Source organism: Manis pentadactyla, chromosome 13, assembly GCF_030020395.1.
Source record: "Manis pentadactyla isolate mManPen7 chromosome 13, mManPen7.hap1, whole genome shotgun sequence".
Taxonomy (NCBI): domain Eukaryota; kingdom Metazoa; phylum Chordata; class Mammalia; order Pholidota; family Manidae; genus Manis; species Manis pentadactyla.
Window position 1 is genome coordinate 41,558,169 of NC_080031.1, and position 21,956 is coordinate 41,580,124.

Here is a 21,956-nt window from a genome sequence, read left to right on the forward strand (position 1 = left end):
TTTCTTTGTTGTTATACTCCACACATGAGTGAAATCATTTGATACTTGTCTTTCGCCGCCCGACCTATTTCTGTGAACATACTACCGTCTAGCTCCATCCACGTCATTGCAAATGGTAGGATTTGTTTTCTTCTTATGGCTGCTTACTGCACTTTGTAAACAGGGTTTCATTCTTCCTTTTTGTTTGTAGTTTAGCTATGTGCTCTCACCATTCATCTCCTGGTTATGAGCAACAGCTTTGTGTCAATCGATATGTATCTGTATCTATTTATTGCTCTGTCTGTCTGTATATCTATCTATCTTTCTATATATCCTTCTATCTCACTGTCCTTCTCTCTATATATCTATCCATCTACCTAGCTTCCTATCATCTATCATGTGTATCATCTGTCTATCTCTCATCTGTCATCTATCTATCTGTCTATCTATGAATAAATCATCTTTCTGTCTGCCCATCTAGCCTTACGTACAGAACAGTTAACAACATCACCTATGTCACTTCGCTACATTATGCTTCCAAAAACATTGCAAGGTCACTAGGCCGCAGGGAGAGCACTGGGCTCACTGAGACAGTTGCAGATCGAGTCAGCCGCGTGTGCTTACAAAACCAGGAAATGGTGGTGCAGGGACTTGAAACCGTATCCCTTTCCTCTGTCCTCTTATACCTCCTGCTCGCTTGCTAACAGTATTTAGCTACATTCATTGCCTAAGTGCTCTCTGAAGACCCCAGGTATACTTCCTCTCTGCCTGTTGTAGACATAAATGTATACTTGGTGCTTTACTCACCACCATGTTTTAGGGACATAGGCGTGTTCACCACTGATAGGAGGAGGGACAAATAAAAAGGAACACCTATTTCTAGACAGGAGCATTTGGGAGCAAATTGTTTGTTGTGGAGAGACATATTTGGTTCAGTGTTCAAACTTCCCTCATTATGTGGTGATTACTTCTTTACAATCGTGAACATCATAAAACCCAGTGATTTCAAAAGCCCAGATGCATATTATTACAGCAATTCATTCGTTGATGTGAGAAAAAATGAGAAGGACATTGCAGTACCACTAAATCTATACCTGGGCACTGCTGAAACCAAACAAAAAGAATTCACGGTGGCTAGGTAGGACTATTTTCTAATGACTGTCTCTGGGGACTCAAACAGAATCCATTTGTGTCTTTCTTTCTCAGATTCACTTGTATAGGGTACCTGTCCGCGCCCCTTCAGCTTGTAGTTTGTCTGTGTCCTTGGATCTCAAGTGAGTCTCCAATAAGGGAGCACATAGGTGATCTTGAGTTTTCATCAGTACTTCTAACCCTGTGTCTTTTGATTGGAGCAGTCAAAGCCTGTACTTTTAATCTGATATTTGAGAGCTATGCTCTTACTGCACTTTGAAATTTTTTTTTGTTCTCATTAATATACAATTACATGCAGAACAATATGTTTACTAGTCTACCTCCTTCACCAAGTCCTTGCCAAATCCCAGTTACAGTCGCTGTCCATCAGCGTGTAGTAAGATGCTGTAGAATCACCACTTCTCTTCGCTGTGTTGTATAGCCCTCCCCATGACACTACACCCTACACATTGTTCATGCAAATCCTAATGTCCCCATTCTTTTTCCCCGCCCTTATCACTCCCTTCCCACAAACACTACCAAGTCCATTTCTCTTTGGTAACGGTTAGTCCTCTCTTGGGTACTGTGTGTTTGCTAAGGTTTTTCCTTCACTTTTTCTTTGTTGTCGTACTCCACACATGAGTGAAATCATTTGGTACTTGTATTTCTCCGACTGGCCTAATTGACTGAGCATAATACCCTCTAGCTCCATCCACGTTATTGCAAATGATAGGATTTGTTTTCTTTTTTGGCTGCTTACTGCACTTTTTAAACTGGATTTCATTCTTCTTTTTTGTTTGTACTATCGCTATGTGCTTTCTCCATTGCTCTCCTGGTTATGAGCAGTAGCTTTGTGTAAATCGATATGTACCTATATCTATCTATCTATCTGTCTATCTATTTATCAATCAATCAATCATCTTTTTGTCTGCCCATCTGTCCTTGAGTACAGAACAGTTAACCGTATACCCTATATCACTTTCCTACATTATGCTTTCAAAAATCCTGCAAGGTAACTATTCTGTAGGGAGAGCACTGGGTTCACCGAGACACTTTCAGGTCGTGTCGGCCGCGTGTACTACAAAACCAGTAAATGGTTGTGCAGAGAGATATACCTGTGTCTCTACCTTCTGTCCTCTTTCATCTCCTTCTAAATTGCTCTCTTTATTTAGCCACATTCATTGACTAAGTTCTCCCTGAAAACCACAAGTATCCTTCCTCCGGGCCTGTTGTCAACAGAAAAGTAAACTTGTTGCTTTGATCACCACCATGTTTGAAGGACATCGGCGTGATCTCTGCGGATAGGACGGAGGGTCAAATAAAAAGGAACACCAATTCCTAGACAGGAGCAGTTGGGAGCTAAGAGTGTATTTTGGAGTGACATGTTTATTTGAGTGTCCAAACTTCCCTCTTTAGGTGGTTATTACTTCACATTCGTGAAGATCATAAAACCCACCGATTTCAAAGGCACAGATGCTCATTATTACAGCAACTCAGTTGCTGAAGTGAGAGAAAACAGGAAGGACATTGCTGCACCACTAAATCTATGGCTGGGCCCTGCTGAAAACAAACAAAAAGTATTCACTGTGGCCAGATAGGGCTATTTTCTACTGACTCTCTCTGGGGGCTCAAACACAATCCATTTATTGGATTGTTTGTTTTTCAGTTTTACTCGTGTAGGGTACTTGTCCCCACACCTTCAGCTTGTAGTTTGTCGGTGTCCTTGGATCTCAAGTGAGTCTCCTGTAAGGAAGCACGTAGGTTTTTTGAGTTTTCATCCGTTCTTTTAACCCTGTGTCTTTTGTTTGCAGCACTCAGAGCCTGACCTTTTATTCTGATGATTCAGTGCTGTGCCCTTATTGCACTTAAAAAAATTTTTTTGTTATCATTAGTCTACAATTACGTGAAGCACCTTATGTTTACTATGCTCCCCCTTCACCAAGTCCCCCCGAAAATCCTCTTCAGTCGCTGTCCATCAGTGAGTAGTAAGATGCTATATAATCTCTAATAGTCTTCTCTGTGTTGTACAGCACTCCCCATGCCTTCCCCACCCCACGCAATATACATGCTAATCCTAATGCCCCCATTCTTTCTCCCCAAACTTATCCCTCCCTTCAGAACCTCCCTACCCAGTCCTTTTCCCTTTGGCAACTTTCAGTCAACTCTCGGGTTCTGTGAGTCTGCTGCTGTTGTTTTCCTTCAGTTTTTCTTTGTTGTTATACTCCACACATGAGAGAAGTCATTTGATACTTGTCTTTCGCCGCCCGACCTATTTCTGTGAACATACTACCGTCTAGCTCCATCCACGTCATTGCAAATGGTAGGATTTGTTTTCTTCTTATGGCTGCTTACTGCACTTTATAAACAGGGTTTCTTTCTTCCTTTTTTTTTGTAGTTTAGCTATGTGCTCTCACCATTCATCTCCTGGTTATGAGCAACAGCTTTGTGTCAATCGATATGTATCTGTATCTATTTATTGCTCTGTCTGTCTGTATATCTATCTATCTTTCTATATATCCTTCTATCTCACTGTCCTTCTCTCTATATATCTATCCATCTACCTAGCTTCCTATCATCTATCATGTGTATCATCTGTCTATCTCTCATCTGTCATCTATCTATCTGTCTATCTATGAATAAATCATCTTTCTGTCTGCCCATCTAGCCTTATGTACAGAGCAGTTAACAACATCACCTATGTCACTTCGCTACATTATGCTTCCAAAAACATTGCAAGGTCACTAGCCGCAGGGAGAGCACTGGGCTCACTGAGACAGTTGCAGATCGAGTCAGCCGCATGTGCTTACAAAACCAGGAAATGGTGGTGCAGGGACTTGAAACCGTTTCTCTGTCCTCTGTCCTCTTATACCTCCTTCTCGCTTGTTAACAGTATTTAGCTACATTCATTGCCTAAGTGCTCTCTGAAGACCCCAGGTATACTTCCTCTCTGCCTGTTGTAGACATAAAAGTATACTTGGTGCTTTACTCACCACCATGTTTTAGGGACATAGGCGTGTTCACCACTGATAGGAGGAGGGACAAATAAAAAGGAACACCTATTTCTAGACAGGAGCATTTGGGAGCAAATTGTTTGTTGTGGAGAGACATGTTTGGTTCAGTGTTCAAACTTCCCTCTTTATGTGGTGATTACTTCTTTACAATCGTGAACATCATAAAACCCCTTGATTTCAAAAGCCCAGATGCATATTATTACAGCAATTCATTCGTTGATGTGAGAAAAAATGAGAAGGACATTGCAGTAAAACTAAATCTATACCTGGGCACTGCTGAAACCAAACAAAAAGAATTCACGGTGGCTAGGTAGGACTATTTTCTAATGACTGTCTCTGGGGACTCAAACAGAATCCATTTGTGTCTTTCTTTCTCAGATTCACTTGTATAGGGTACCTGTCCGCGCCCCTTCAGCTTGTAGTTTGTCTGTGTCCTTGGATCTCAAGTGAGTCTCCTGTAAGGAAGCACGTATTTTTTTTGAGTTTTCATCCGTTCTTTTAACCCTGTGTCTTTTGTTTGCAGCACTCAGAGCCTGACCTTTTATTCTGATGATTCAGTGCTGTGCCCTTATTGCACTTCAAAAAATTTTTTTGTTATCTTTAGTCTACAATTACGTGAAGCACCTTATGTTTACTATGCTCCCCCTTCACTAAGTCCCCCCGAAAATCCTCTTCAGTCGCTGTCCATCAGTGAGTAGTAAGATGCTATATAATCTCTAATAGTCTTCTCTGTGTTGTACAGCACTCCCCATGCCTTCCCCACCCCACGCAATATACATGCTAATCCTAATGCCCCCATTCTTTCTCCCCAAACTTATCCCTCCCTTCAGAACCTCCCTGCCCAGTCCTTTTCCCTTTGGCAACTTTCAGTCAACTCTCGGGTTCTGTGAGTCTGCTGCTGTTGTTTTCCTTCAGTTTTTCTTTGTTGTTATACTCCACACATGAGTGAAATCATTTGATACTTGTCTTTCGCCGCCCGACCTATTTCTGTGAACATACTACCGTCTAGCTCCATCCACGTCATTGCAAATGGTAGGATTTGTTTTCTTCTTATGGCTGCTTACTGCACTTTGTAAACAGGGTTTCATTCTTCCTTTTTGTTTGTAGTTTAGCTATGTGCTCTCACCATTCATCTCCTGGTTATGAGCAACAGCTTTGTGTCAATCGATATGTATCTGTATCTATTTATTGCTCTGTCTGTCTGTATATCTATCTATCTTTCTATATATCCTTCTATCTCACTGTCCTTCTCTCTATATATCTATCCATCTACCTAGCTTCCTATCATCTATTATGTCTATCATCTGTCTATCTCTCATCTGTCATCTATCTATCTGTCTATCTATGAATAAATCATCTTTCTGTCTGCCCATCTATCTTATGTACAGAACAGTTAACAACATCACCTATGTCACTCCGCTACATTATGCTTCCAAAAACATTGCAAGGTCACTAGGCCGCAGGGAGAGCACTGGGCTCACTGAGACAGTTGCAGATCGAGTCAGCCACGTGTGCTTACAAAAGCAGTAAATGGTGGTGCAGGGACTTGAAACCGTTTCTCTGTCCTCTGTCCTCTTATACCTCCTTCTCGCTTGCTAACAGTATTTAGCGACATTCATTGCCTAAGTGCTCTCTGAAGACCCCAGGTATACTTCCTCTCTGCCTGTTGTAGAAATAAAAGTATACTTGGTGCTTTACTCACCACCATGTTTTAGGGACATAGGCGTGTTCACCACTGATAGGAGGAGGGACAAATAAAAAGGAACACCTATTTCTAGACAGGAGCATTTGGGAGCAAATTGTTTGTTGTGGAGAGACGTGTTTGGTTCAGTGTTCAAACTTCCCTCTTTATGTGGTGATTACTTCTTTACAATCGTGAACATCATAAAACCCAGTGATTTCAAAAGTCCAGATGCATATTATTACAGCAATTCATTCGTTGATGTGAGAAAAAATGAGAAGGACATTGCAGTACCACTAAATCTATACCTGGGCACTGCTGAAACCAAACAAAAAGAATTCACGGTGGCTAGGTAGGACTATTTTCTAATGACTGTCTCTGAGGACTCAAACAGAATCCATTTGTTTCTTTCTTTCTCAGATTCACTTGTATAGGGTACCTGTCCGCGCCCCTTCAGCTTGTAGTTTGTCTGTGTCCTTGGATCTCAAGTGAGTCTCCAATAAGGGAGCACATAGGTGATCTTGAGTTTTCATCAGTACTTCTAACCCTGTGTCTTTTGATTGGAGCAGTCAAAGCCTGTACTTTTATTCTGATATTTGAGAGCTATGCTCTTACTGCACTTTGAAATTTTTTTTGTTCTCATTAATATACAATTACATGGAGAACAATATGTTTACTAGTCTACCTCCATCACCAAGTCCTTGCCAAATCCCAGTTACATTCGCTGTCCATCAGCATGTAGTAAGATGCTGTAGAATCACCACTTCTCTTCGCTGTGTTGTATAGCCCTCCCCATGACACTACACCCTACACATTGTTCATGCAAATCCTAATATCCCCATTCTTTTTCCCCGCCCTTATCACTCCCTTCCCACAAACACTACCAAGTCCATTTCTCTTTGGTAACGGTTAGTCCTCTCTTGGGTACTGTGTGTCTGCTGCTGTTTTTCCTTCACTTTTTCTTTGTTGTCGTACTCCACACTTGAGTGAAATCATTTGGTACTTGTATTTCTCCGACTGGCCTAATTGACTGAGCATAATACCCTCTAGCTCCATCCACGTTATTGCAAATGATAGGATTTGTTTTCTTCTTTTGGCTGCTTACTGCACTTTTTAAACTGGATTTCATTCTTCTTTTTTGTTTGTACTATCGCTATGTGCTTTCTCCATTGCTCTCCTGGTTATGAGCAGTAGCTTTGTGTTAATCGATATGTACCTATATCTATCTATCTATCTGTCTATCTATTTATCAATCAATCAATCATCTGTTTGTCTGCCCATCTGTCCTTGAGTACAGAACAGTTAACCATATACCCTATATCACTTTCCTACATTATGCTTCCAAAAATCCTGCAAGGTAATAAATCTGTAGTGAGAGCACTGGGTTCTCCGAGACACTATCAGGTCGTGTCGGCCGCGTGTACTACAAAACCAGTAAATGGTTGTGCAGGGAGATATACCCGTGTCTCTATCTTCTGTCCTCTTTCATCTCCTTCTAAATTGCTCTCTTTATTTAGCCACATTCATTGACTAAGTTCTCCTTGAAAACCACAAGTATCCTTCCTCCGGGCCTGTTGTCAACAGAAAAGTAAACTTGTTGCATTGATCACCACCATGTTTGAAGGACATCTGCGTGATCTCTGCGGATAGGACGGAGGGTCAAATAAAAAGGAACACCAATTTCTAGACAGGAGCAGTTGGGAGCTAAGAGTGTATTGTGGAGTGACATGTTTATTTGAGTGTCCAAACTTCCCCCTTTAGGTGGTTATTACTTCACATTCGTGAAGATCATAAAACCCACCGATTTCAAAGGCACAGATGCTCATGATTACAGCAACTCAGTTGCTGAAGTGAGAGAAATCAGGAAGGACGTTGCTGCACCACTAAATCTATGGCTGGGCCCTACTGAAAACAATCAAAAAGAATTCACTGTGGCCAGATAGGGCTATTTTCAACTGACTGTCTCTGGGGGCTCAAACACAATCCATTTATTGGATTGTTTGATTTCAATTTCACTCGTGTAGGGTACTTGTCCCCACACCTTCAGCTTGTAGTTTGTCTGTGTCCTTGGATCTCAAGTGAGTCTCCTGTAAGGAAGCACGTAGGTTTTTTGAGTTTTCATCCGTTCTTTTAACCCTGTGTCTTTTGTTTGCAGCACTCAGAGCCTGACCTTTTATTCTGATGATTCAGTGCTGTGCCCTTATTACACTTAAAAAAATTTTTTTGTTATCATTAGTCTACAATTACGTGAAGCACTTTATGTTTACTATGCTCCCCCTTCACCAAGTCCCCCCGAAAATCCTTTTCAGTCGCTGTCCATCAGTGAGTAGTAAGATGCTATATAATCTCTAATAGTCTTCTCTGTGTTGTACAGCACTCCCCATGCCTTCCCCACCCCACGCAATATACATGCTAATCCTAATGCCCCCATTCTTTCTCCCCAAACTTATCCCTCCCTTCAGAACCTCCCTGCCCAGTCCTTTTCCCTTTGGCAACTTTCCGTCAACTCTCGGGTTCTGTGAGTCTGCTGCTGTTGTTTTCCTTCAGTTTTTCTTTGTTGTTATACTCCACACATGAGTGAAATCATTTGATACTTGTCTTTCGCCGCCCGACCTATTTCTGTGAACATACTACCGTCTAGCTCCATCCACGTCATTGCAAATGGTAGGATTTGTTTTCTACTTATGGCTGCTTACTGCACTTTGTAAACAGGGTTTCATTCTTCCTTTTTGTTTGTAGTTTAGCTATGTGCTCTCACCATTCATCTCCTGGTTATGAGCAACAGCTTTGTGTCAATCGATATGTATCTGTATCTATTTATTGCTCTGTCTGTCTGTATATCTATCTATCTTTCTATATATCCTTCTATCTCACTGTCCTTCTCTCTATATATCTATCCATCTACCTAGCTTCCTATCATCTATCATGTGTATCATCTGTCTATCTCTCATCTGTCATCCATCTATCTGTCTATCTATGAATAAATCATCTTTCTGTCTGCCCATCTAGCCTTATGTACAGAACAGTTAACAACATCACCTATGTCACTTCGCTACATTATGCTTCCAAAAACATTGCAAGTTCACTAGGCCGCAGGGAGAGCACTGGGCTCACTGAGACAGTTGCAGATCGAGTCAGCCGCATGTGCTTACAAAACCAGGAAATGGTGGTGCAGGGACTTGAAACCGTTTCTCTGTCCTCTGTCCTCTTATACCTCCTTCTCGCTTGCTAACAGTATTTAGCGACATTCATTGCCTAAGTGCTCTCTGAAGACCCCAGGTATACTTCCTCTCTGCCTGTTGTAGAAATAAAAGTATACTTGGTGCTTTACTCACCACCATGTTTTAGGGACATAGGCGTGTTCACCACTGATAGGAGGAGGGACAAATAAAAAGGAACACCTATTTCTAGACAGGAGCATTTGGGAGCAAATTGTTTGTTGTGGAGAGACGTGTTTGGTTCAGTGTTCAAACTTCCCTCTCTATGTGGTGATTACTTCTTTACAATCGTGAACATCATAAAACCCAGTGATTTCAAAAGTCCAGATGCACATTATTACAGCAATTCATTCGTTGATGTGAGAAAAAATGAGAAGGACATTGCAGTACCACTAAATCTATACCTGGGCACTGCTGAAACCAAACAAAAAGAATTCACGGTGGCTAGGTAGGACTATTTTCTAATGACTGTCTCTGGGGACTCAAACAGAATCCATTTGTTTCTTTCTTTCTCAGATTCACTTGTATAGGGTACCTGTCCGCGCCCCTTCAGCTTGTAGTTTGTCTGTGTCCTTGGATCTCAAGTGAGTCTCCAATAAGGGAGCACATAGGTGATCTTGAGTTTTCATCAGTACTTCTAACCCTGTGTCTTTTGATTGGAGCAGTCAAAGCCTGTACTTTTATTCTGATATTTGAGAGCTATGCTCTTACTGCACTTTGAAATTTTTTTTTGTTCTCATTAATATACAATTACGTGCAGAACAATATGTTTACTAGTCTACCTCCATCACCAAGTCCTTGCCAAATCCCAGTTACAGTCGCTGTCCGTCAGCATGTAGTAAGATGCTGTAGAATCACCACTTCTCTTTGCTGTGTTGTATAGCCCTCCCCATGACACTACACCCTACACATTGTTCATGCAAATCCTAATATCCCCATTCTTTTTCCCCGCCCTTATCACTCCCTTCCCACAAACCCTACCAAGTCCATTTCTCTTTGGTAACGGTTAGTCCTCTCTTGGGTACTGTGTGTCTGCTGCTGTTTTTCCTTCACTTTTTCTTTGTTGTCGTACTCCACACTTGAGTGAAATCATTTGGTACTTGTATTTCTCCGACTGGCCTAATTGACTGAGCATAATACCCTCTAGCTCCATCCACGTTATTGCAAATGATAGGATTTGTTTTCTTCTTTTGGCTGCTTACTGCACTTTTTAAACTGGATTTCATTCTTCTTTTTTGTTTGTACTATCGCTATGTGCTTTCTCCATTGCTCTCCTGGTTATGAGCAGTAGCTTTGTGTTAATCGATATGTACCTATATCTATCTATCTATCTGTCTATCTATTTATCAATCAATCAATCATCTGTTTGTCTGCCCATCTGTCCTTGAGTACAGAACAGTTAACCATATACCCTATATCACTTTCCTACATTATGCTTCCAAAAATCCTGCAAGGTAACTATTCTGTAGGGAGAGCACTGGGTTCACCGAGACACTTTCAGGTCGTGTCGGCCGCGTGTACTACAAAACCAGTAAATGGTTGTGCAGGGAGATATACCCGTGTCTCTATCTTCTGTCCTCTTTCATCTCCTTCTAAATTGCTCTCTTTATTTAGCCACATTCATTGAGTAAGTTCTCCCTGAAAACCACAAGTATCCTTCCTCCGGGCCTGTTGTCAACAGAAAAGTAAACTTGTTGCATTGATCACCACCATGTTTGAAGGACATCTGCGTGATCTCTGCGGATAGGACGGAGGGTCAAATAAAAAGGAACACCAATTTCTAGACAGGAGCAGTTGGGAGCTAAGAGTGTATTGTGGAGTGACATGTTTATTTGAGTTTCCAAACTTCCCCCTTTAGGTGGTTATTACTTCACATTCGTGAAGATCATAAAACCCACCGATTTCAAAGGCACAGATGCTCATGATTACAGCAACTCAGTTGCTGAAGTGAGAGAAATCAGGAAGGACGTTGCTGCACCACTAAATCTATGGCTGGGCCCTACTGAAAACAAACAAAAAGAATTCACTGTGGCCAGATAGGGCTATTTTCTACTGACTGTCTCTGGGGGCTCAAACACAATCCATTTATTGGATTGTTTGATTTCAGTTTCACTCGTGTAGGGTACTTGTCCCCACACCTTCAGCTTGTAGTTTGTCTGTGTCCTTGGATCTCAAGTGAGTCTCCTGTAAGGAAGCACGTAGGTTTTTTGAGTTTTCATCCGTTCTTTTAACCCTGTGTCTTTTGTTTGCAGCACTCAGAGCCTGACCTTTTATTCTGATGATTCAGTGCTGTGCCCTTATTGCACATAAAAAAAATTTTTTGTTATCATTAGTCTACAATTACGTGAAGCACCTTATGTTTACTATGCTCCCCCTTTACCAAGTCCCCCCGAAAATCCTCTTCAGTCGCTGTCCAACAGTGAGTAGTAAGATGCTATATAATCTCTAATAGTCTTCTCTGTGTTGTACAGCACTCCCCATGCCTTCCCCACCCCACGCAATACACATGCTAATCCTAATGCCCCCATTCTTTCTCCCCAAACTTATCCCTCCCTTCAGAACCTCCCTGCCCAGTCCTTTTCCCTTTGGCAACTTTCAGTCAACTCTCGGGTTCTGTGAGTCTGCTGCTGTTGTTTTCCTTCAGTTTTTCTTTGTTGTTATACTCCACACATGAGTGAAATCATTTGATACTTGTCTTTCGCCGCCCGACCTATTTCTGTGAACATACTACCGTCTAGCTCCATCCACGTCATTGCAAATGGTAGGATTTGTTTTCTACTTATGGCTGCTTACTGCACTTTGTAAACAGGGTTTCATTCTTCCTTTTTGTTTGTAGTTTAGCTATGTGCTCTCACCATTCATCTCCTGGTTATGAGCAACAGCTTTGTGTCAATCGATATGTATCTGTATCTATTTATTGCTCTGTCTGTCTGTATATCTATCTATGTTTCTATATATCCTTCTATCTCACTGTCCTTCTCTCTATATATGTATCCATCTACCTAGCTTCCTATCATCTATCATGTGTATCATCTGTCTATCTCTCATCTGTCATCTATCTATCTGTCTATCTATGAATAAATCATCTTTCTGTCTGCCCATCTAGCCTTATGTACAGAACAGTTAACAACATCACCTATGTCACTTCGCTACATTATGCTTCCAAAAACATTGCAAGGTCACTAGGCCGCAGGGAGAGCACTGGGCTCACTGAGACAGTTGCAGATCGAGTCAGCCGCGTGTGCTTACAAAACCAGGAAATGGAGGTGCAGGGACTTGAAACCGTATCCCTTTCCTCTGTCCTCTTATACCTCCTTCTCGCTTGCTAACAGTATTTAGCTACATTCATTGCCTAAGTGCTCTCTGAAGACCCCAGGTGTACTTCCTCTCTGCCTGCTGTAGACATAAAAGTATACGTGGTGCTTTACTCACCACCATGTTTTAGGGACATAGGCGTGTTCACCACTGATAGGAGGAGGGACAAATAAAAAGGAACACCTATTTCTAGACAGGAGCATTTGGGAGCAAATTGTTTGTTGTGGAGAGACGTGTTTGGTTCAGTGTTCAAACTTCCCTCTTTATGTGGTGATTACTCCTTTACAATCGTGAACATCATAAAACCCAGTGATTTCAAACCTCCAGATGCATATAATTACAGCAATTCATTCGTAGATGTGAGAAAAAATGAGGACATTGCAGTACCACTAAATCTATACCTGGGCACTGCTGAATCCAAACAAAAAGAATTCACGGTGGCTAGGTAGGACTATTTTCTAATGACTGTCTCTGGGGACTCAAACAGAATCCATTTGATTCTTTGTTTCTCAGATTCACTTGTATAGGGTACCTGTCCGCGCCCCTTCAGCTTGTAGTTTGTCTGTGTCCTTGGATCTCAAGTGAGTCTCCAATAAGGGAGCACATAGTTGATCTTGAGTTTTCATCAGTACTTCTAACCCTGTGTCTTTTGATTGGAGCAGTCAAAGCCTGTACTTTTATTCTGATATTTGAGAGCTATGCTCTTACTGCACTTTGAAATTTTTTTTTGTTCTCATTAATATACAATTACGTGCAGAACAATATGTTTACTAGTCTACCTCCATCATCAAGTCTTGCCAAATCCCAGTTACAGTCGCTGTCCGTCAGCGTGTAGTAAGATGCTGTAGAATCACCACTTCTCTTCGCTGTGTTGTATAGCCCTCCCCATGACACTACACCCTACACATTGTTCATGCAAATCCTAATGTCCCCATTCTTTTTCCCCTCCTTTATCACTCTCTTCCCACAAACCCTACCAAGTCCATTTCTCTATGGTAACGGTTAGTCCTCTCTTGGGTACTGTGTGTCTGCTGCTGTTTTTCCTTCACTTTTTCTTTGTTGTCGTACTCCACACATGAGTGAAATCATTTGGTACTTGTATTTCTCCGACTGGCCTAATTGACTGAGCATAATACACCTCTAGCTCCATCCACGTTATTGCAAATGATAGGATTTGTTTTCTTGTTTTGGCTGCTTACTGCACTTTTTAAACTGGATTTCATTCTTCTTTTTTGTTTGTACTATCGCTATGTGCTTTCTCCATTGCTCTCATGGTTATGAGCAGTAGCTTTGTGTTAATCGATATGTACCTATATCTATCTATCTATCTGTCTATCTATTTATCAATCAATCATCTTTTTGTCTGCCCATCTGTCCTTGAGTACAGAACATTTAACCATATACCCTATACCACTTTCCTACATTATGCTTCCAAAAATCCTGCAAGGTAACTATTCTGTAGGGACAGCACTGGGTTCACCGAGACACTTTCAGGTCGTGTCGGCCGCGTGTACTACAAAACCAGTAAATGGTTGTGCAGGGAGATATACCCGTGTCTCTATCTTCTGTCCTCTTTCATCTCCTTCTAAATTGCTCTCTTTATTTAGCCACATTCATTGAGTAAGTTCTCCCTGAAAACCACAAGTATCCTCCCTCCGGGCCTGTTGTCAACAGAAAAGTAAACTTGTTGCTTTGATCACCACCATATTTGAAGGACATCGGCGTGATCTCTGCGGATAGGACGGAGGGTCAAATAAAAAGGAACACCAATTTCTAGACAGGAGCAGTTGGGAGCTAAGAGTGTATTGTGGAGTGACATGTTTATTTGAGTGTCCAAACTTCCCTCTTTAGGTGGTTATTACTTCATATTCGTGAAGATCATAAAACCCACCGATTTCAAAGGCACAGATGCTCATTATTACAGCAACTCAGTTGCTGAAGTGAGAGAAAACAGGAAGGACGTTGCTGCACCACTAAATCTATGGCTGGGCCATGCTGAAAACAATCAAAAAGAATTCACTGTGGCCAGATAGGGCTATTTTCTACTGAATGTCTTTTGGGGCTCAAACACAATCCATTTATTGGATTGTTTGTTTTTCAGTTTCACTCGTGTAGGGTACTTGTCCCCACACCTTCAGCTTGTAGTTTGTCTGTGTCCTTGGATCTCAAGTGAGTCTCCTGTAAGGAAGCATGTAGGTTTTTTGAGTTTTCATCCGTTCTTTTAACCCTGTGTCTTTTGTTTGCAGCACTCAGAGCCTGACTTCTATTCTGATGATTCAGTGCTGTGCCCTTATTGCACTTAAAAAAAATTTTTAGTTATCATTAGTCTACAATTACGTGAAGCACCTTATGTTTACTATGTTCCCCTTCACCAAGTTCCACCGAAAATCCTCTTCAGTCGCTGTCCATCAGTGAGTAGTAAGATGCTATATAATCTCTAATAGTCTTCTCTGTGTTGTACAGCACTCCCCATGCCTTCCCCACCCCACGCAATATACATGCTAATCCTAATGCCCCCATTCTTTCTCCCCAAACTTATCCCTCCCTTCAGAACCTCCCTGCCCAGTCCTTTTCCCTTTGGCAACTTTCAGTCAACTCTCGGGTTCTGTGAGTCTGCTGCTGTTGTTTTCCTTCAGTTTTTCTTTGTTGTTATACTCCACACATGAGTGAAATCATTTGATACTTGTCTTTCGCCGCCCGACCTATTTCTGTGAACATACTACCGTCTAGCTCCATCCACGTCATTGCAAATGGTAGGATTTGTTTTCTACTTATGGCTGCTTACTGCACTTTGTAAACAGGGTTTCGTTCTTCCTTTTTGTTTGTAGTTTAGCTATATGCTCTCACCATTCATCTCCTGGTTATGAGCAACAGCTTTGTGTCAATCGATATGTATCTGTATCTATTTACTGCTCTGCCTGTCTGTATATCTATCTATCATTCTATATATCCTTCCATCTCACTGTCCTTCTCTCTATATATCTATCCATCTATCTAACTTCCTATCGTCTATCATGTGTATCATCTGACTATCTCTCATCTGTCATCTATCTATCTGTCTATCTATGAATAAATCATCTTTCTGTCTGCCCATCTATCCTTATGTACAGAACAGTTAACAACATCACCTATGTCACTTCGCAACATTATGCTTCCAAAAACATTGCAAGGTCACTAGGCCGCAGGGAGAGCACTGGGCTCACTGAGACAGTTGCAGATCGAGTCAGCCGCGTGTGCTTACAAAACCAGGAAATGGTGGTGCAGGGACTTGAAACCGTATCTCTGTCCTCTGTCCTCTTATACCTCCTTCTCGCTTGCTAACAGTATTTAGCTACATTCATTGCCTAAGTGCTCTCTGAAGACCCCAGGTATATTTCCTCTCTGCCTGTTGTAGACATAAAAGTATACTTGGTGCTTTACACTACACCATGTTTTAGGGACATAGGCGTGTTCACCACTGATAGGAGGAGGGACAAATAAAAAGGAACACCTATTTCTAGACAGGAGCTTTTGGGAGCAAATTGTTTGTTGTGGAGAGACGTGTTTTTTTCTGTGTTCAAACTTCCCTCTTTATGTGGTGATTACTTATTTACAATCGTGAACATCATAAAACCCAGTGATTTCAAAAGTCCAGATGCATATTATTACAGCAATTCATTCGTTGATGTGAGAAAAAATGTGAAGGACATTGCAGTACCACCAAATCTATACCTGGGCACTGCTGAAACCCAACAAAAAGAATTCACGGTGGCTAGGTAGGACTATTTTCTAGTGACTGTCTCTGGGGACTCAAACAGAATCCATTTGTTTCTTTGTTTCTCAGATTCACTTGTATAGGGTACCTGTCCGCGCCCCTTCAGCTTGTAGTTTGTCTGTGTCCTTGGATCTCAAGTGAGTCTCCATTAAGGGAGCACATAGGTGATCTTGAGTTTTCATCAGTACTTCTAACACTGTGCCTTTTGATTGGAGCAGTCAAAGCCTGTACTGTTATTCTGATATTTGAGAGCTACGCTCTTACTGCACTTTGAAATTTTTTTTTGTTCTCATTAATATACAATTACATGCAGAACAATATGTTTACTAGTCTACCTCCATCACCAAGTCCTTGCCAAATCCCAGTTACAGTCGCTGTCCGTCAGTGTGTAGTAAGATGCTGTAGAATCACCACTTCTCTTCGCTGTGTTGTATAGCCCTCCCCATGACACTACACCCTACACATTGTTCATGCAAATCCTAATGTCCCCATTCTTATTCCCCGCCCTTATCACTCCCTTCCCACAAACCCTACCAAGTCCATTTCTCTTTGGTAACGGTTAGTCCTCTCTTGGGTACTGTGTGTCTGCTGCTGTTTTTCCTTCACTTTTTCTTTGTTGTCGTACTCCACACATGAGTGAAATCATTTGGTACTTGTATTTCTCCGACTGGCCTAATTGACTGAGCATAATACCCTCTAGCTCCATCCACGTTATTGCAAATGATAGGATTTGTTTTCTTGTTTTGGCTGCTTACTGCACTTTTTAAACAGGATTTCATTCTTCTTTTTTGTTTGTACTATCGCTATGTGCTTTCTCCATTGCTCTCCTGGTTATGAGCAGTAGCTTTGTGTTAATCGATATGTACCTATATCTATTTATCTAGCTGTCTATCTATTTATCAATCAATCAATCATCTTTTTGTCTGCCCATCAGTCCTTGAGTACAGAACAGTTAACCATATAACCTATATCACTTTCCTACATTATGCTTCCAAAAATCCTGCAAGGTAACTATTCTGTAGGGAGAGCACTGGGTTCACCGAGACACTTTCAGGACGTGTCGGCCGCGTGTACTACAAAACCAGTAAATGGTTGTGCAGGGAGATATACCCGTGTCTCTATCTTCTGTCCTCTTTCATCTCCTTCTAAATTTCTCTCTTTATTTAGCCACATTCATTGACTAAGTTCTCCCTGAAAACCACAAGTATTCTTCCTTCTGGCCTGTTGTCAACAGAAAAGTAAACTTGTTGCATTGATCACCACCATGTTTGAAGGACATCGGCGTGATCTCTGCGGATAGGACGGAGGGTCAAAAAAAAGGAACACCAATTTCTAGACAGGAGCAGTTGGGAGCTAAGAGTGTATTGTGGAGTGACATGTTTATTTTAGTGTCCAAACTTCCCTCTTTAGGTGGTTATTACTTCACATTCGTGAAGATCATAAAACAAACCGATTTCAAAGGCACAGATGCTCATGATTACAGCAACTCAGTTGCTGAAATGAGAGAAAACAGGAAGGACGTTGCTGCACCACTAAATCTATGGCTGGGCCCTGCTGAAAACAAACAAAAAGAATTCACTGTGGCCAGATAGGGCTATTTTCTACTGACTGTCTCTGGGGGCTCAAACACAATCCATTTATTGGATTGTTTGTTTTTCAGTTTCACTCGTGTAGGGTACTTGTCCCCACACCTTCAGCTTGTAGTTTGTCTGTGTTCTTGGATCTCAAGTGAGTCTCCTGTAAGGAAGCACGTAGGTTTTTTGAGTTTTCATCCGTTCTTTTAACCCTGTGTCTTTTGTTTGCAGCACTCAGAGCCTGACCTTTTATTCTGATGATTCAGTGCTGTGCCCTTATTACACTTAAAAAAATTTTTTTGTTATCATTAGTCTACAATTACGTGAAGCACTTTATGTTTACTATGCTCCCCCTTCACCAAGTCCCCCCGAAAATCCTCTTCAGTCGCTGTCCATCAGTGAGTAGTAAGATGCTATATAATCTCTAATAGTCTTCTCTGTGTTGTACAGCACTCCCCATGCATTCCCCACCCCACGCAATATACATGCTAATCCTAATGCCCCCATTCTTTCTCCCCAAACTTATCCCTCCCTTCAGAACCTCCCTGCCCAGTCCTTTTCCCTTTGGCAACTTTCAGTCAACTCTCGGGTTCTGTGAGTCTGCTGCTGTTGTTTTCCTTCAGTTTTTCTTTGTTGTTATACTCCACACATGAGTGAAATCATTTGATACTTGTCTTTCGCCGCCCGAACTATTGCTGTGAACATACTACCGTCTAGCTCCATCCACGTCATTGCAAATGGTAGGATTTGTTTTCTTCTTATGGCTGCTTACTGCACTTTGTAAACAGGGTTTCGTTCTTCCTTTTTGTTTGTAGTTTAGCTATGTGCTCTCACCATTCATCTCCTGGTTATGAGCAACAGCTTTGTGTCAATCGATATGTATCTGTATCTATTTATTGCTCTGTCTGTCTGTATATCTATCTATCTTTCTATATATCCTTCTATCTCACTGTCCTTCTCTCTATATATCTATCCATCTATCTAGCTTCCTATCGTCTATCATGTGTATCATCTGACCATCCCTCATCTGTCATCTATCTATCTGTCTATCTGTGAATAAATCATCTTTCTGTCTGCCCATCTATCCTTATGTACAGAACAGTTAACAACATCACCTATGTCACTTCGCTACATTATGCTTCCAAAAACATTGCAAGGTCACTAGGCCGCAGGGAGAGCATTGGGCTCACTGAGACAGTTGCAGATCGAGTCAGCCGCGTGTGCTTACAAAACCAGTAAATGGTGGTGCAGGGACTTGGAACCGTATCTCTTTCCTCTGTCCTCTTATACCTGCTTCTCGCTTGCTAACAGTATTTAGCTACATTCATTGCCTAAGTGCTCTCTGAAGACCCCAGGTATACTTCCTCTCTGCCTGTTGTAGACATAAAAGTATACTTGGTGCTTTACTCACCACCATGTTTTAGGGACATAGGCGTGTTCACCACTGATAGGAGGAGGGACAAATAAAAAGGAACACCTATTTCTAGACAGGAGCATTTGGGAGCAAATTGTTTGTTGTGGAGAGACATGTTTGGTTCAGTGTTCAAACTTCCCTCTTTATGTGGTGATTACTTCTTTACAATCGTGAACATCATAAAACCCAGTGATTTCAAAAGTCCAGATGCATATTATTACAGCAATTCATTCGTTGATGTGAGAAAAAATGAGAAGGACATTGCAGTACCACTAAATCTATACCTGGGCACTGCTGAAACCAAACAAAAAGAATTCACGGTGGCTAGGTAGGACTATTTTCTAGTGACTGTCTCTGGGGACTCAAACAGAATCCATTTGTTTCTTTCTTTCTCAGATTCACTTGTATAGGGTACCTGTCCGCGCCCCTTCAGCTTGTAGTTTGTCTGTGTCCTTGGATCTCAAGTGAGTCTCCAATAAGGGAGCACATAGGTGATCTTGAGTTTTCATCAGTACTTCTAACCCTGTGTCTTTTGATTGGAGCAGTCAAAGCCTGTACTTTTATTCTGATATTTGAGAGCTATGCTCTTACTGCACTTTGAAATTGTTTTTTGTTCTCATTAATATACAATTACATGCAGAACAATATGTTTACTAGTCTACCTCCATCACCAAGTCCTTGCCAAATCCCAGTTACAGTCGCTGTCCGTCAGCGTGTAGTAAGATGCTGTAGAATCACCACTTCTCTTCGCTGTGTTGTATAGCCCTCCCCATGACACTACACCCTACACATTGTTCATGCAAATCCTAATGTCCCCATTCTTTTTCCCCGCCCTTATCACTCCCTTCCCACAAACCCTACCAAGTCCATTTCTCTTTGGTAACGGTTAGTCCTCTCTTGGGTACTGTGTGTCTGCTGCTGTTTTTCCTTCACTTTTTCTTTGTTGTCGTACTCCACACATGAGTGAAATCATTTGGTACTTGTATTTCTCCGACTGGCCTAATTGACTGAGCATAATACCCTCTAGCTCCATCCACGTTATTGCAAATGATAGGATTTGTTTTCTTGTTTTGGCTGCTTACTGCACTTTTTAAACTGGATTTCATTCTTCTTTTTTGTTTGTACTATCGCTATGTGCTTTCTCCATTGCTCTCCTGGTTATGAGCAGTAGCTTTGTGTTAATCGATATGTACCTATATCTATCTATCTATCTGTCTAACTATTTATCAATCAATCAATCATCTTTTTGTCTGCCCATCTGTCCTTGAGTACAGAACAGTTAACCATATACCCTATATCACTTTCCTACATTATGCTTCCAAAAATCCTGCAAGGTAATAAATCTGTAGGGAGAGCACTGGGTTCACCGAGACACTTTCAGGTCGTGTCGGCCGCGTGTACTACAAAACCAGTAAATGGTTGTGCAGGGAGATATACCCGTGTCTCTATCTTCTGTCCTCTTTCATCTCCTTCTAAATTGCTCTCTTTATTTAGCCACATTCATTGACTAAGTTCTCCCTGAAAACCACAAGTATCCTTCCTCCGGGCCTGTTGTCAACAGAAAAGTAAACTTGTTGCTTTGATCACCACCATGTTTGAAGGATATCGGCCTGATCTCTGCGGATAGGACGGAGGGTCAAATAAAAAGGAACACCAATTTCTAGACAGGAGCAGTTGGGAGCTAAGAGTGTATTGTGGAGTGACATGTTTATTTGAGTGTCCAAACTTCCCTCTTTAGGTGGTTATTACTTCACATTCGTGAAGATCATAAAACCCACCGATTTCAAAGGCACAGATGCTCATTATTACAGCAACTCAGTTGCTGAAGTGAGAGAAAACAGGAAGGACGTTGCTGCACCACTAAATCTATGGCTGGGCCCTGCTGAAAACAAACAAAAAGAATTCACTGTGGCCAGATAGGGCTATTTTCTACTGACTGTCTCTGGGGGCTCAAACACAATCCATTTATTGGATTGTTTGTTTTTCAGTTTCACTCGTGTCGGGTATTGTCCCCACACCTTCAGCTTGTAGTTTGTCTGTGTCCTTGGATCTCAAGTGAGTCTCCTGTAAGGAAGCATGTAGGTTTTTTGAGTTTTCATCCGTTCTTTTAACCATGTGTCTTTTGTTTGCAGCACTCAGAGCCTGACCTTTTATTCTGATGATCCAGTGCTGTGCCCTTATTGCACTTAAAAAAAATTTTTTTGTTATCATTAATCTACAATTACGTGAAGCACCTTATATTTACTATGCTCCCCCTTCTCCAATTCCCCCCAAAAATCTTCTTCAGTCGCTGTCCATCTGTGAGCAGTAAGATGCTATATAATCTCTAATAGTCTTCTCTGTGTTGTACAGCACTCCCCATGCCTTCCCCACCCCACGCAATATACATGCTAATCCTAATGCCCCCATTATTTCTCCCCAAACTTATCCCTCCCTTCAGAACCTCCCTGCCCATTCCTTTTCCCTTTGGCAACTTCTAGTCAACTCTCGGGTTCTGTGAGTCTGCTGCTGTTGTTTTCCTTCAGTTTTTCTTTGTTGTTATACTCCACACATGAGTGAAATCATTTGATACTTGTCTTTCCCCGCCCGACCTATTTCTGTGAACATACTACCGTCTAGCTCCATCCACGTCATTGCAAATGGTAGGATTTGTTTTCTTCTTATGGCTGCTTACTGCACTTTGTAAACAGGGTTTCGTTCTTCCTTTTTGTTTGTAGTTTAGCTATGTGCTCTCACCATTCATCTCCTGGTTATGAGCAACAGCTTTGTGTCAATCGATATGTATCTGTATCTATTTATTGCTCTGTCTGTCTGTATATCTATCTATCTTTCTATATATCCTTCTATCTCACTGTCCTTCTCTCTATATATCTATCCAT